The following is a 13,647-nucleotide window of genomic DNA, read 5'->3' on the forward strand; positions in this document are numbered from 1 at the left end:
TGGAGATAATACTAGCTAATTCATACAGTTGTTTGATGATTGAGTAACTTAAGGAACGTTCCTTGGACATGCCTTGGCAGGTAATACTACTCAGTAAATGCCACTGCCCCTTCTCCTGTACGCTGTGTGGTCGCTCCCAGGTGATGGGTCTTTTTGCAAAGACGTTGACTGCAACCACATGGCTTCCCTTTCTGGAAGAGGAGGCATTCCCTTGATTCCTTTGTACTTTCACCCCCAATAGCGGCGTGTATCTAGTTGTAGAATGCTAGATTATTATTATTATAAAAATAATCACTCCCTGACTTTTTTTAAAACACAATAATCCATGGAGCACTGTTTAACAAATTGTATAAACACATGGGTGGTTTGTTTGTCGAGAGCTGTGCCCCACTCATCTCATTCATTCCATTCAGGGCCATCTGGGTAGGGGGGAAACATATGGTGGAAGAACTGAGCTAATGTCTTCCTCTGTAGTTTCTTTCTGAAGTTTTTGTATTTTCTTTATGGCTAAGGGTCCAGGTACTGAGACACACCTGTATTAAGCCTTTATGACGGACTCCTTTTTTTTTTTTTTTTTATGATAGAGTCTTAATTACACTAATCGGTGGGTCGAGGAAGTGAATTCCAGAAAAATCCCCGAGTTTAACCACTTTCAACACTGTCTCATGATCAGGATTCTAAATAGCACGCCATCTTTCACATATACACCATCTGGAGTAGGACTTGCTTCCCCTAGGATTGGCTGTGCCAGAAAAGAGGTTCCATTTGAGCAGAGCCATCCCCAGTCTAGAGAGTGGTTAGGTGACTTTGCCTCTGGGTGAAGGCTACATAGTGGAAGTTAGGAGAAGAGAGTACCTTTGTTGCTTTAACATCAATACAGACACTGAATCCTTGACCTTAAATTCATGAATAAGAAGCAAAGAAATTCCTAAGCTGCTGGGAATATTAGCTACCATTTATTGGTCACTTTCAATGTACCAAGCCTTATTCTAGTGCTTTGCATTAACTCATGTAATCCTTCTCATACCCCTAAGAAGCAGATACTGCTACTATTATTCCTATCTGACACAGGAGCAAATACTACTATTATCCCCATCAGGCAGGGAGAAGTTGAGTAACTTGCCCAAGGATGCACAGCTAGTAGGAGACAGAGGTTTCTAAGCCAGGTCGGGAGTCCCTCCCTGGAGGGCCTGAGGGGATTCAGGTCTTCTCTCTTCTTTATCTTCTCCCCAGGCCGGGCAGTTCTAGAAGAGTAAAGCAGTCTTGCCAATAGAAAGAATAGAAGAAACGGGATGAGGACCTAGTACAGGTTAGATCCAGAATTTTCTAGCATGTTTATGAATGAAAACCATAAAACCAATGTCAATTCTGTTATTTTCATTTCTTCCAGATCTCCCTCTTCTCTTTGTTATCGTTCTTCCCGATAAGTTTCTCTTTATTGTTATTTGAAAGTTATGGTAAGAACAAGCTTCTTTTTCTCAGCACTCTTTCCTTTAACAATGGGACCCCGTCAGGCTTTCTGTCCTGCTGCCTCCTTATCTTTCTCAGAGAAATTTAAATTCCATATTGGCCACCAAGCTTATGCTTTGTCAATGCTTTTAAGAAAGAACTGGAAAGCAAGATACAACTCAATTCAAACATCCAACTTCTTGGCTTTATACCTATAGGATCTTTATACCCATAGGATCTCGGCTTGGCTTTATACAACCATAGCTGTTTGTGTATAGATCACGCATCTTGCTAGCAGCTCATCTTACCTCAGAGCTGCAGAGCACCTACAAAATGCATAGGACTGCTACCTATGCGCACCAAGGTTATACATACTGAAAACAGTATGTTTGTTGTTATGAGTGGGGTGTTTTTAAACAATTCGTGAAACAGTGTTCTGTAGATTATTACAAAAAAAGAATCAGGGAGTAGAGAGTGATATACTGTGTCCCAGAATACTGGTGAAAAAGAAATGTGGAGTCATGTGTGGGAAGCACAGAAGGAACTTAAAAGAATCCAAGAAGGTTAAGAACAATAACTAGACTGACAAGAAGGATACTAGCAATGCGACCGTTTGTTGGGTAAATAGGCATTAGAATGAGAGATCTGATTGCTGCTGAGTCCCCTAGGGAGTAGTTCTTTTAACATTTAATAACCATTTATTGAGCACCTACTGAACACCTTCAGGGGTCTAAGTGCTGGTGGTACAGTGGCAAACAAAGTAGACGCTTTCTTATCAACTTTCTATTTTAGTGCAGGAGCCTGCCAAAAACTCAGTGAGTATATAATATGCAAGGTGGTGATGCATGCAGAGTAAAAGGAAAGAGAGAGGGGTGAGAGGGAGAGTTCTATCTGATATAGAATAATAGAAGAAAGCCTGCCTGATAAGGTGACATTTGAGTTGAGACCAGAAGGAAGCAAGGAATTGAGCTATACAGATATCTGGGGCAAAGAGCATTCCAGGCAGTGGGAAGGGCAGGTGCAAAGGCCCTGAGGTAGGAGTGCACTTGCGGGTATACAAAGACAAGCAAGGAAGCCAGGAAGAGAGTAGAGGAAGAGGAAGTGGGGCTAAGTGGAGATTATGTTACTGCCTGTAAGCCATCTAAGGACTCGATTTTTGGAACACAGGAGTGGCATGATCTGGTTTAGATTTTTAGAAGGATCACTTTCGCTCAGTGTGAAACCAGACCCTGGGGAGGGAAAGACTATGTAGCTATGAAAACTCTCTTCCAGATCTGCAAAGTGTCAGGAAGACTAACTGTTCTCAACTATTTTAATGGAAGACTTTATTCAGGTAAAAGAAACAAAGCCTTTGGCATGCTCTTCAAAAGACCCAAGGGGAGGGGGGAAGTATTGGGCAAATATAAACAACATTGCATTCAGGAGGTGAAGTTGAGACATGATTTCATCCCAGCACCTGCTATAGCCAAGTCATTATAGCACAATCAGAGCCAGCTGGGACCACGGAAGATGACTCCGCATCCTGTTGATGTGGTACTTGGCACAATGTGGATGGGAGCCAATGAGGATGGGAGGGATGGAGGCCCCGTGACTGCTGCCAACCTTTGTTCAAAGCCAGTGGAAACTCTTGATTCAGCTCAACCCTTTTCTGTGGCTAGCTCGGGGGAAGAACTTAAAGGGAAGATGCTGAGGCTGCCATGATAAGTGTGGGCCTCCAACGTCCCACTGGAGCCAGTACTGAGACTTTTCCAGTTCCTTTCTAAAGTGGTAGGTCCTTTTGCCAGTGTGCCGGGTACCATGCTAACTTACCATATTCATTGTCTTATTAATTTGTTTTCACAACAGCTCAAGGTAGAAGGTAAATACTATTATTGTCATCCACATTTTATAGAACTGGGATCTGAAGTTTAGACACTTTCATAGGAACTGGGATTCAAAGCCAGATAATCAGACTCCTGTTTGTACATTGAAACAATAACACACTGTCTCTCAGCGTTACTTGCCAATGCCTCACATGAGGAATGGCCTAACTGATGGCTAAGTTTATTCTAATTGGTTTCCCTTTAATAGATGTTGGCATGGTTTTGCATCCCATGAGGTCTGCACATTCTCAGTACAGGTAATAAATAGCAAGGTATTAGGTTGAGGTGAGAAAATGCTTGTTGCCAACGTGCAAGGCCTACTTTTAGCAAACCTAGTAACATGAAACAATAGACTTACAAAACAGGCACTAGAGGGCCATGCTTGACTGTAAATTTTTTCATTGCTTTGTCAGAGGATTTGCCGGAGGGTTCCTTCAAATAGTGGGCTCAGTGACATTTATTCAAGGGATCAGGGCTTCTGACAAACATAGCTGCATGATTATCAGTGTGGAGATAGTTAATGGTTGTTGGTAAAATGGTTCATCTGGGGCAAAAAGCATCTGAAATGGTTCCTCTAGTGCTGACAATCGAGCAACACAATTTCAAAGTGAAAGTTTCCTATTGAACTGTTTTACAGGTTGGTAGCTTTTAACAAAGACTGAAAGGCACGCTTGCCACACACTAGCAGAGAAGTGCTGTGCGTTCACCATCAGGTTTTAGGTCCATATTACTTTCATAATATGGGGGCTTTTTCTCTAGTCTTGCCATTCATAAAAATGGCTAGGTATTCTAGTGGTAAATTCTCTGTAGATGACAATTTATTAATAAACTGGCTGGAGAAAGAAAGAGATGGAAATGGAAGGTTGTTTCTTTGCTCTTTCATCCTGACTACACAGTTCAATTCATCCGTTCTTTGGGGTCTAGGAAGAGATTCGTGGTGGAAACCAGAGTAGGTGAAGGCAGTGAGTTACCCTGCTTCTCTCAAAAGTGGGAGAGTAGACTGAACCCCACCCAAGGCACTGGGTTCTGTGTCAACCTATGTGGGCTGCACGAGGTAAGAAACAATCTTTGGGGCTGTAAGAGAAAAAGGGGGAATCACCTTCAGAATTCACAGCCACAGGTCTTCATCGAGAATTGTGGGATTAGCAAACTTACCCCTCTGCCCTAAAGCTGAAAGCAGTGGATGGAGAGGCGAGCTTGGTGGAGGGTCTAGAACCTTGTTTCTGGAAGACTATCAACCATATCATTTAACTCTGAACGGAGACCAACAATCTAAGCTCAGATGAAGCAAGTACCGTATACGATCTGATATGGTTTCCATTCCAGCCCCAAACAAGAATCTCCCCACCTGCGGTCCTCTTGGTTGGTTTCCATTCCAGCCCCAAACAAGAATCTCCCCACCCGCGGTCCTCTTGGTTACCAAGCATCTGATATTGGCTTACTGATATTTATGATGAACTCTGTGTTCACATTTCCCCTGTCCAATCACTCGCTCAATATTTTTCCTTAATGGGAGTCGATGTGCTGAAACTCTTTCCAGAGGGCTTTCCCCCACTAGGTAACTGTGAATTCTTTTTCTCCCCCCCCTTTTTTTAATTGTTGATTTTTACTGTTTATAAGCATTTTCACAAATATTTTGAAGGATTATTTAAAATTAAAACCAGTACTTCTTCCCACCTTGATGTTAAAAATAAAAAAAGAGAGAGAGAGAAACAAGAAAATCACTTCTTCCCTGCACTTAGTCTATATTTTGGGCAAACCTTTCATCTTTTAGTTGAATTAGGAACAACAACTAGATGCACGAAGGATTATAGGAGTGAGAACTATAAAGCATTTTAAACACCTTAAAAGCTTCAGCAATTCAAATTATCAATAGTTCCAGTGTATCTTATTTGCAGTCAATACGTTAATAGTACAATCTGGTAATTTTTGCTTATTAATTTTAGGAAAAAACCCCTTCATTTTAATGACACCTCTATCAAGAAACAATAATAATCTATACTAAATAACCATATATTCAAAGACATACTAATACTAATTTTATTGAAAAGAGCTATTTATGCTGATTGACTTACGTGTGAGAGAGCCTTTAGCCCCTCTGGGAAGTTTGTATTTTGGCTACAAAAATCTTTCCAGGGCTGTAAACTGACAGGCTGGTTGTAGATTTTTTTTTTTTTTTAATTAAAAAAGAAGAAAAATTCAAGCAAGCCAGCATTTCCCTGAAACTTAGATACGCCAGTGGAAGTGACTGTGGTCCCACTGTTCTTGTGTTTACTTTCCCTCCCTGTGGTCAAGGTACCATGCTGTTGTATGACAGTTTTTTTACTGTGCGTTGTATTTCAGTTCTAGACGCCCAAGCTCCATTGAGTAAGTTGGGTGAGTTTAAGAGCAACCCTGAAGCAGAACTATCCTCACGGTTTAGTAGCTACTGTGAGTATATCATACATGAGAGTTAATATACTGTGAAGACACGTCCAATCCTTTCCAGTCACTTACATATGCTTTTTCCCCGAACAGAGTCTGCATTATGATGACTCTATTCATAAATCAAACGGTCCATTTAAAAGAGATTAAATGGAGGAAAAATTATTTCAAGCTTTGTTTGCCAGTGATTTTACTTATGTTAGTTCCCAAATCCTATGAATAAACTGGGTTATTTTCAAGGAAACTGCTTCACCAATCAGTATATGCAAAGCATCTTGTGCAGAAGTGAGGTCTCTCCCGAAAGAAGTTTTCGGGAATTTATTTCTATTTAGGAACAGAAGCTTAAGTTATGAGATGCTCTAACATCGTGTGTGTGTGTGTGTGTGTGTGTGTGTGTGTGTGTGTGTGTGTTTTGCCATAAAAAACAGCATTGTAGTGAATGTTCAAATACACAATGGCACTGCAGGCAGACTTTCGCTAGAATTTTCTGTGACAATGGGGTAGAGTCTAAATGTGACCCAGCTCCAGGGAAACGGCTGCATATCATTTAGGAGAAAAGTGGCCTTTGCTTTCAGAAAGTTAATCTAGCCTGGAAATCTATACTACAAGGGTCCCAGCACTTCATGTTTTTCATTCATTGTTCCTGTGTATCTTGGTAATGATGAATTACTAACACGCTCTTTTAGTTTTATTCCTAAACTCAGTCTCCAGAGTCTAAAGGGATCTTTTATCATTTCTAATAGCAAATCCATTCAAATCTATGTGTTAAGATGAGTAAATCAAAGTTCTTGCCAAAAAGTCTAACAGTACTGATAACGACATGATGTGATGTCATTATGTGTAAAGGTCATTAGATCTGTAAACGTTTTGAGGTGAGGAGGGAATTCACTTTATTCCACAACTTTCAACATTTTTATATTTCAGTGTAAGATGTTTATTTTCTTTTACATACACGTAAGTTAAATCCCGTGTAAGGAGGCAGAGCCCAGCGGTGGGAGCGGGGGAGAGAGGGTGAAAGCACAGAGGCCGGAAGAAGGGGAGCAGTGGGCGCCTCCTCTGGGAAATTGTGCTTTACTGTCCAGGAATTCTGGGAATCTTCTCAAGCTTCTGGGCTGCCCTGAGAAAGTAGCTTGACCTTTGTGTGGCCAGTCATTTTGGAGATGAGATTCCAGCCTAGTGACTCCCTACTTGTAAAAGGGGCTCTGAATGTTTCCTTTCTAGTTTTTGTCTCTGTATTCCCTCTGTCATAAAAGTATCATCTGGGGCTTCCCTGGTGGCGCAGTGGTTAAGAATCCGCCTGCCAATGCAGGGGACACGGGTTCGAGCCCTGGTCTGGGAAGATCCCACATGCCGCGAAGCAGCTAAGCCCGTGCACCACAACTACTGAAGCCCGCGTGCCTAGAGTCCGTGCTCCGCAACAAGAGAAGCCTTGACAATGAGAAGCCCGTGCACCGCAATTTAGAGTAGCCCCCGCTTGCTGCAACTAGAGAAAGCCCGCGCGCAGCAACGAAGACCCAACGCAGCCAAAAAAAAAAAAAAAAAAAAAAGTATCATCTGGAAGCCTTTATAAACAAACCTTTCAGTGTTTTTTGAAGTCTGTAAAATACAAGCAAATTAGAGCCGTGTAATATCTTTAAAACTATTACAATCATTTTCTTTTCTAGATGCAAACATTTAATACTGATCCTAGGGTCTGGGATCGGAGCCTGCTTTGACCTGGTGGTGAGAGGCGGCTGGGCCGAGCGATCCGGGGACGCTCCCATGGCCCAGTTCGCCTTCGAGGGTGACCTGCACTTGCTGCTGCAGCCGGCTACACCCATGCCCAACGCAGCCCCTGCGCGCTGGCAGCGCAAAGCGAAGGAAGCTTCGGGCCGGGCCCCTCGCCTATGTGGGCAGCCAACCGATCCCACAGCGCCGGGAGGACCCCGGGGCCGAACTCCCGGCAAATCCAGCTCCAAGATTCAGACCACTCCCAGCAAACCTGGCGGCAATCGCTCTATCCCCCGTCGCAGTGCTTCCTAGATGGAGGTCGCTAGCATTCTCCCGAGCAAGGAGAAGCAGCCCGAAGACAGTCAGACACCCACCAAGAAGGAACATCAGAAAGCATGGGCTTTGAACCTGAACGGTTTTCATATGGAGGAAGCCAAGATGCTTCGGCTCAGTGGAAAACCACAAAATGCCCCAGAAGGTTACCAGAACAGACTGAAAGTACTCTGTAGCCAGAAGGCCACGCCCAGCTCCAGCAGGAAGACCAGCAGTTACATTCCTTCGCGGCCAGACAGGATCCTGGACGCCCCTGAAATCCGGAATGACTACTACCTGAACAGTGTAGATTGGAGCTCTGGGAATATACTGGCTGTGGCTTTGGAAAACAGTGTGCACTTGTGGAGTGCTAGCTCTGGTGACATCCTGCAGCTGCTGCAAATGGAGCAGCCTGGGGACTATACATCTTCTGTGGCCTCGATCAAGGAGGGAAACTACCTGGCTGTGGGTACCAGCAGTGCTGAGGTGCAGCTGCGGGATGTGCAACAGCAGAAACGGCTTCGAAACATGACCATTCTGCCCGAGTGGGCTCCCTCGGTTGGAATAGCTATATCCTGTGTAGTGGCTCACTCTCTGGCCACATCCCACACCATGATGTTCGGGTAGCAGAACACCATGTGGCCACACTGAGTGGCCACAGCCAGGAAGTGTGTGGTCTGCGCTGGGCCCCAGATGGACGACATTTAGCCAGTGGCGGCAACGATAACTTGGTCAACGTGTGGCCCAGTGCTCCTGGAGAGGGTGGCTGGGTTCCTCTGCAGACATTCACCCAGCATCAAGAGGCTATCAAGGCTGTGGCTTGGTGTCCCTGGCAACCCAATGTCCTGGCAACTGGAGGGGGCACAAGTGATCAACACATTCGTGTCTGGAACATCTGCTCTGGGGCCTGTCTGAGTGCTGTGGATGCCCATTCCCAGGTGTGCTCCATCCTCTGTTCTCCCCACTACAAGGAGCTCATCTCAGGCCATGGCTTTGCCCAGAAACAGCTGGTGATTTGGAACCCAACCATGGCCAAGGTGGCTGAGCTGAAAGGTCACACAGCCCAGGTCCTCAGCCTGACCATGAGCCCAGATGGGGCTACAGTGGCATCAGCAGCAGCAGATGAGACCCTGTGGCTGTGGTGCTGCTTTGAGTTGGACCCTGCCCGGCGGCGGGAGCGGGAGAAGGCCAGCACAGCACAAAGCAGCCTCACCCACCAGGGCATCTGGTAAGGACCAACTCATCTCAGTTTTTGGTACTTTTTTTTTTTTTACTTTTCTAATAAAGTCACGTCTCCCTCTTAAAAAAAAAAAAAGATCCTAATATGCGACCTTGCCTTGAAGGTTCAGTATCCTAAAAATTAATTTGCCATTTGTCTTATAAATGATTTTTAAAAATTGTGTACATTATGGTATGCTTGAATACTTTACCAAATTTATCTGTATTTCTTTCCTGTCATTCACTGTTTAGTAGAAACAACATACTCACAAAACAGTTCATGGAATATAAAAAGCCAAAATTCTTGTGACATTAAATACTGAAGCTTCGTATTAATTACTGCAATATATATCGTTATATGATTACAGCTTACAATATCCCTGAGCATATGAACTATGACTGACTTATTTATCCCCAATTCTAACCATATTTCCAGACCTAGGCAGGCACTTAGCATGTGTTCAATAAGTGTTTGTTTAGGGAATTAATGTAAGTCTGAAAGAAATGGCATTGAAGTGCACATGTTTGTTATAGACTGAAAGTTTATGTTCCCCCCCACAAATTCATATGTTGAAATCTTAATTTAAAAAGTGGGGCCTTTGGGAGGTGATTAGGTCATGATGCTGGAGCCCTTATGAATGGGATTAGCACCCTTATAAAAGAGACCCAGAGTACAAGAATGTACACTCTTGTCCTTTTGAAAAGGATACATAATTTAAATAGCAGAGATAAACTCATTGCCAGAAGAATTCAGTGAATTTGGAAGTGGATCCTTCCCTAAGGGAATCTGAGATGAGACCTCAGCTCTGGCAGAAACTATGATTGCAGCCTTTTGAGACCCTAAGCAGAGGACCCAGTGAAGCCATGCCAGACTCCTCCCACAGAAGCTAGGATTGGAACCAAGATGGCGGAGTAGAAGGGTGTGCTCTCACTCCCTCTTGTGAGAACACCAGAATCACTACTAGCAGCTGGACAATCATCGACAGGAAGACACTGGAACTCATCAAAAAAGATACCCAACATCCAAAGACAAAGGAGAAGCCACAATGAGACAGTACGAGGGGCGCAATCACAGTAAAATCAAATCCCATAACTGCCAGGTGAGTGACTCACAAACTGGAGAACGCTTATACCACAGAAGTCCACCCACTGGAGTGAAGGTTCTGAGCCCCATGTCAGGCTTCTCAACCTGGGGGTCTGGCAACGGGAGGAGGAATTCCTAGAGAATCAGACTTTGAAGGCTACTGGGATTTGATTGCAGGACTTTGACAGGACTGGGGGAAACAGAGACTCCACTCTTGGAGAGCACACACAAAGTAGTGTGCGCATCGGGACCCAGGGGAAGGAGCAGTGACCACAGGGGAGACTGAACCAGACCTACCTGCTGGTGTTTGGGGGTCTCCTGCAGAGGCGGGGCAGGCTGTGGTTCACTGCGGGACGAGGACACTGGCAGCAGAAGTTCTGGGAAGTACTCCTTGGCGTGAGCCCTCCCAGAGTCTGCCATTAGCCCCACCAAAGAGCCCAAGTAGGCTTCAGTGTTGGGTTGCCTCAGGCCAAACAACCAACAGGGAGGGAACCCAGCCCCACCCATCAGCAGTCAAGTGGATTAAAACTCTCCAGAAAGTGGGCATAGAGGGAACCTACCTCAACATAATAAAGGCCATATATGACAAACCCACAGCAAACATCATTCTCAATGGTGAAAAACTGAAAGCATTTCCTCTAAGATCAGGAACAAGACAAGGATGTCCACTCTCGCCACTATTATTCAACATAGTTTTGGAAGTCCTAGCCATGGCAATCAGAGAAGAAAAAGAAATAAAAGGAATACATATGGGAAAAGAAGAAGTAAAACTGTCACTGTTTGCAGGTGACATGATACTATACATAGAGAATCCTAAAAATGCCACCAGAAAACTACTAGAGCTAATCAATGAATTTGGTAAAGTTGCAGGATACAAAATTTATGCACAGAAATCTCTTGCATTCCTGTACACTAATGACGAAAAATCTGAAAGAGAAATTAAGGAAACCCTCCCATTTACTATTTCAAGAAAAAGAATAAAATACCTAGGAATAAACCTACCTAGGGAGACAAAAGACCTATATGCAGAAAACTATAAGACACTGATGAAAGAAATTAAAGATGATACCAACAGATGGAGAGATATACCATGTCCCTGGATTGGAAGAATCAATATTGTGAAAATGACTATACTACCCAAAGCAATCTACAGATTCAATGCAATCCCTATCAAATTACCAATAGCATTTTTTACGGAACTGGAACAAAAAATCTTAAAATTTTATGGAGACACAAAAGACCCTGAATAGCCAAAGCAGTCTTGAGGGAAGAAAACGGAGCTGGAGGAATCAGACTCCCTGACTTCAGACTATACTACAAAGCTACAGTAATCAAGACAATAGGGTACTGGCACAAAAACAGAAATATAGATCAATGGAACAAGATAGAAAGCACAGAGTTAAACCCACGCACCTATGGTCAACTAATCTATGACAAAGGAGGCAAGGATATACAATGGAGAAAAGACAGTCTCTTCAATAAGTGGTGCTGGGAAAACTGGACAGCTACATGTAAAAGAATGAAATTAGAACACTCCCTAACACCATACACAAAAATAAACTCAAAATGGATTAAAGACCTAAATGTAAGACTGGACACTATAAAACTCTTAGAGGAAAACATGGGAAGAACACTCTTTGACATAAATCACAGCAAGATCTTTTTTGATCCACCTCCTAGAGTAATGGAAATAAAAACAAAAATAAACAAATGGAACCTAATGAAACTTCAAAGCTTTTGCACAGCAAAGGAAACCATAAACAAGACGAAAAGACAACCCTCAGAACGGGAGAAAATATTTGCAAACGAATCAATGGACAAAGGATTAATCTCCAAAGTATATAAACAGCTCATGCAGCTCAACAGTAAAAAAACAAACAACCTAATCCAAAAATGGGCAGAAGACCTAAGTAGACATTTCTCCAAAGAAGACATACAGATGGCCAAGAAGCACATGAAAAGCTGCTCAACATCACTAATAATTAGAGAAATGCAAATCAAAAGTACAATGAGGTATCACCTCACACCAGTTAGAATGGGCATCATCAGAAAATCTACAGACAACAAATGCTAGAGAGGGTGTGGAGAAAAGGGAACCCTCCTTCACTGTTGGTGGGAATATAAATCGATACAGCCACTATGGAGAACAGTATGGAGGTTCCTTAAAGAACTAAAAATAGAATTACCATATGACCCAGCAATCCCACTACGGGGCATATACCCAGAGAAAACCATAATTCAAAAAGACACATGCGGGCTTCCCTGGTGGCGCAGTGGTTGAGAGTCCGCCTGCCGATGCAGGGGACGTGGGTTCGTGCCCCGGTCCGGGAAGATCCCACATGCCGCGGAGCGGCTGGGCCCGTGAGCCATGGCCGCTGAGCCTGCGCGTCCGGAGCCTATGCTCCGCAACGGGAGAGGCCACAACAGTGAGAGGCCCGCGTACCGCAAAAAAAAAAAAAAAAAGACACATGCACCCCAATGTTCATTGCAGCACTATTTACAATAGCCAGGTCATGGAAGTAACCTAAATGCCCATGGACAGACGAAAGGATAAAGAAGATGTGGTACATATACACAATTGAATATTACTCAGCCATAAAAAGGAACGAAATTGGGTCATTTGTTGAGATGTGGATGGATCTAGAGACTGTCATACAGAGTGAAGTAAGTCAGAAAGAGAAAAACAATTATCGTATATTAATGCATTTATGTGGAACCTAGAAAAATGGTACAGATGAACTGGTTGCAGGGCAGGAATAGAGACACAAATGTAGAGAACACACCTATGGACACCAAGGGGGGAAAGCGGCGGGGGCAGGGTGGTGGTGGTGGTGTGATGAATTGGGAGATTGGGATTGACATGTATACAGTGGTGTGTATAAAATTGATGACTAATAAAGACCTGCTGTATAAAAAAATAAATTAAATTAAATTAAAAAAAAAAAAGAGACCCAGAGAGCTCCTTCCCCCTTTTGCCATGTAAGGACACAGCAGGAATATGGCCATCCATGAAACAGATACCAAATCTACCAGAGCCTTGATCTTGGACTTTTCAGCCTCCAGAGCTGTGAGAAAAAAGTTTCTGTTGTTTATAAGTCACCCAATCTACCAAACAGACTAACCCATGTTTTTATACACATAATGATATTTATCATGGACTTACTTTTAATATGTTTTGTGATTGTCTCAGAATTTATTCAATGGAATTAAAACATTTGAACATCTCACATGTAATATTAACAGTACATCAAACATTACAATTATTAACAAATCCATACCATGTCAGTACTAAGGCACTTGATTTGCATAGAGATAGACAGAACAAAATCTGTTTTATTTGTATGAAGCACCTTACTTAGAACTGGAATTCAGCCTCTTATTACCACCATCCATGCATGCTTGAGACTCAGCCTGTGTGGACGCCATCTTGTTTTGGGGGTGCGGCGGAGATAAACAAGAGCCCATTGGGTGGGAATCAGTGCTTCACTGGGCGGTATACAGTCTCTAGGAGAGGATACACATCTTTTTTTAATAAGTTTGCTTTCTTCAATTATATGATTGTAAAACACTGAGCCCCAGCTCACATGG

General features: G+C 43.2%; 1 pseudogene; it reads left to right on the forward strand.

Annotated features, from left to right (window-relative positions):
• Positions 1–7,496: 7,496 nt before the first annotated feature.
• On the forward strand, positions 7,497–8,989 carry LOC113630192 (cell division cycle protein 20 homolog pseudogene; annotated as a pseudogene).
• The last annotated feature ends 4,658 nt before the right edge of the window (positions 8,990–13,647 follow it).

Source organism: Aethalodelphis obliquidens, unplaced genomic scaffold (genome assembly GCF_003676395.1).
Source record: "Aethalodelphis obliquidens isolate GAN/ISIS:26980383/991018 unplaced genomic scaffold, ASM367639v1 scaffold29, whole genome shotgun sequence".
Classification (NCBI taxonomy): Eukaryota; Metazoa; Chordata; class Mammalia; order Artiodactyla; family Delphinidae; genus Aethalodelphis; species Aethalodelphis obliquidens.